Source organism: Hyla sarda, unplaced genomic scaffold (assembly GCF_029499605.1).
Source record: "Hyla sarda isolate aHylSar1 unplaced genomic scaffold, aHylSar1.hap1 scaffold_1837, whole genome shotgun sequence".
Lineage (NCBI taxonomy): Eukaryota > Metazoa > Chordata > Amphibia > Anura > Hylidae > Hyla > Hyla sarda.
The window spans coordinates 55001-58289 of NW_026608485.1; positions in this window are offsets into that span (position 1 = coordinate 55001).

Genomic DNA, 3289 nt, shown 5'->3' on the forward strand with positions numbered 1-3289 from the left:
CTGCCGGCACCCTCTTTGGACCGGAGGGGCCGAGCTATGGGCGTAATTTCTCGTTTTTTTTTCATCCTCTGAAGGTCCCTCGATCGATCTGGCGAGGCGCGATCCGGCGGGGAGCGACCCTCTCGTTCGGCCGGGCTCCGGAGCCCGTGTCGGCGAAGGCGAGAGGGTCTCGCTCCCCCTGACGCCGCATCGTGCCGGGGCTCGGGGGGGGCCCTTAGGGTATACCCCCTCCCGGCGGAACTCCCGCCGGGAAAGGGGTCGTCCCTCCCGGGAGGCGAGCTTGAGCGGCACGGAGCGGGCTCCCCCAGATGTGTCCGGAGAGAACGGCATCATTCGCAATATCCCCAGACGGTCGTTTCGACGCGCGATCCGGCGGGGACCGACCCCCTCGTCCGGCCGGGCCCCGGAGCCCGTGTCGGCGAAGGGTCTCGATCCCCCCGGTGCCGAGTCGCGCCACGGCACGGTCCGGAAGGCTATATCCGTCTTTGAAGGTCCCTCGATCGATCTAACGAAGCGCGATCCGGCAGGGAGCTAGCCACTCTGCGGAGCCCGTGTCAGTAAAGGCGAGAGGGTCCCCCTCCCCCCAGATGCCGCATCGCGCCGGTGCGGAGGCGGCGGCTGCCGCCAGATGCGCGACGAGGGGTCGGCGGTCACGAAGGGCACAGGGAGGGTGGCCGGGCGGTCCGGCAGGAAGCGCAACCGCGTCCCGGCGAGGGAGACCCAAGGCCCCAGGGCCTCTCCCCTAAGCCGCGGGCGTCGGAGTGCGCGCAGCGGGACCGCGCCTCGGCTGCCCTCCCTCGGCCTCCCTCGCGGAGGGGGGCCGAGCCGTCCCAGGAGACGCGCGAGCGGGACGGCTCCCCGACGGCCACCGTACCCCCCCGGAGAAAGGCAGCGGTACCGCCGGGCGGGTGGGCGGACCCCGTCGGGCGGCCCGGCGGAGCTCCTTCGTAGGCTGAGAGTAAAATCGAAAAAGTCCCGATCGACGTGCCCGGGGGGCTAAGCGCGGGTCCCTGCATCCCAGGCAGGGCGCGCCCACCTCGGGCACGGGATCCCGGAACCCGGAGCGGCGGAGGGGTCGGCGGTCCCGAAGGGCATAGGGAGGGGCGGCCGGGCGGTCCGGCAGGAAGCGCAACCGCGTCCAGGCGCGGGAGACCCAAGGCCCCTCGGGGTCCTCGAGGCTGCCCGCGAGACTCCGGTCCCGCGTCGGCGCGCCTCGCTCCCCGGGCCTCTCCCCTAAGCCGCGGGCGTCGGAGTGCGCGCAGCAGGACCGCACCTCGGCTGCCCTCCCTCGGCCTCCCTCGCGGAGGGGGGCCGAGCCGTCCCAGAACACGCGGGCGGGCGGGACGGCTCCCTGACGGCCACCGGACCCCGCCGAGCCCAACCCGGGCACGGGATCCTTGGAGAGCGGACACCCGGAGGAAGGCAGCGGTACCGCCGGGCGGGTGAGCAGACCCCGTCGGGCGGCCCGGCGGAGCTCCTTCGTAGGCTGAGCGTAAAATCGACAAAGTCCCGATCGGCGTGTCCCCGGGGGGCTAAGCGCGGGTCCCTGCATCCCAGGCAGGGCGCGCCCACCCCGGGCACGGGATCCCGGAACCCGGAGCGGCGGAGGGGTCGGCGGTCCCGAAGGGCATAGGGAGGGGCGGCCGGGCGGTCCGGCAGGAAGCGCAACCGCGTCCAGGCGCGGGAGACCCAAGGCCCCTCGGGGTCCTCGAGGCTGCCCGCGAGACTCCGGTCCCGCGTCGGCACGCCTCGCTCCCCGGGCCTCTCCCCTAAGCCGCGGGCGTCGGAGTGCGCGCAGCAGGACCGCACCTCGGCCGCCCTCCCTCGGCCTCCCTCGCGGAGGGGGGCCGAGCCGTCCCAGGAGACACGCGGGCGGGCGGGACGGCTCCCCGACGGCCACCGGACCCCGCCGAGCCCACCCCGGGCACGGGATCCTTGGAGAGCGGACAGCCGGAGGAAGGCAGCGGTACCGCCGGGCGGGTGGGCGGACCCCGTCGGGCGGCCCGGCGGAGCTCCTTCGTAGGCTGAGAGTAAAATTGACAAAGTCCCGATCGACGTGCCCGGGGGGCTAAGCGCGGGTCCCTGCATCCCAGGCAGGGCGCGCCCACCCCGGGCACGGTATCCCCAGAGAGGGCACACCCGGAGGAAGGCAGCGGGACCACCGGGTGGGTGCGCGAACCCGCACGGGCGGTGCAGCGTGGCCCCGAAGTAGGCTGAGCGTAACATTGACAAGGTCGAGATCGCTGTGCGCGGGGTGTTTGGGACCGGTCCCTGGACCCCCGGGAGGCTTCGCCCACCCCGCGCATGGTATCCCCGGAGAGGGCACACCCGGAGGAAGGCAGCGGGACCACCGGGTGGGTGCGCGAACCCGCACGGGCGGTGCAGCGTGGCCCCGAAGTAGGCTGAGCGTAACATTGACAAGGTCGAGATCGCTGTGCGCGGGGTGTTTGGGACCGGTCCCTGGACCCCCGGGAGGCTTCGCCCACCCCGCGCATGGTATCCCCGGAGAGGGCACACCCGGAGGAAGGCAGCGGGACCACCGGGTGGGTGCGCGAACCCGCACGGGCGGTGCAGCGTGGCCCCGAAGTAGGCTGAGCGTAACATTGACAAGGTCGAGATCGCTGTGCGCGGGGTGTTTGGGACCGGTCCCTGGACCCCCGGGAGGCTTCGCCCACCCCGCGCATGGTATCCCCGGAGAGGGCACACCCGGAGGAAGGCAGCGGGACCACCGGGTGGGTGCGCGAACCCGCACGGGCGGTGCAGCGTGGCCCCGAAGTAGGCTGAGCGTAACATTGACAATGTCGAGATCGCTGTGTGCGGGGTGTTTGGGACCGGTCCCTGGACCCCCGGGAGGGGTCGCACACCCCGCGCATGGTATCCCCGGATAGGGCACACCCGGAGGAAGGCAGCGGGACCACCGGGTGGGTGCGCGAACCCGTACGGGCGGTGCAGCGTGGCCCCGAAGTAGGCTGAGCGTAACATTGACAAGGTCGAGATCGCTGTGCGCGGGGTGTTTGGCACCGGTCCCTGGACCCCCGGGAGGGTTCGCACACCCCGCGCATGGTATCCCCGGAGAGGGCACACCCGGAGGAAGGCAGCGGGACCACCGGGTGGGTGCGCGAACCCGCACGGGCGGTGCAGCGTGGCCCCGAAGTAGGCTGAGCGTAACATTGACAAGGTCGAGATCGCTGTGCGCGGGGTGTTTGGCACCGGTCCCTGGACCCCCGGGAGGCTTCGCCCACCCCGCGCATGGTATCCCCGGAGAGGGCACACCCGGAGGAAGGCAGCG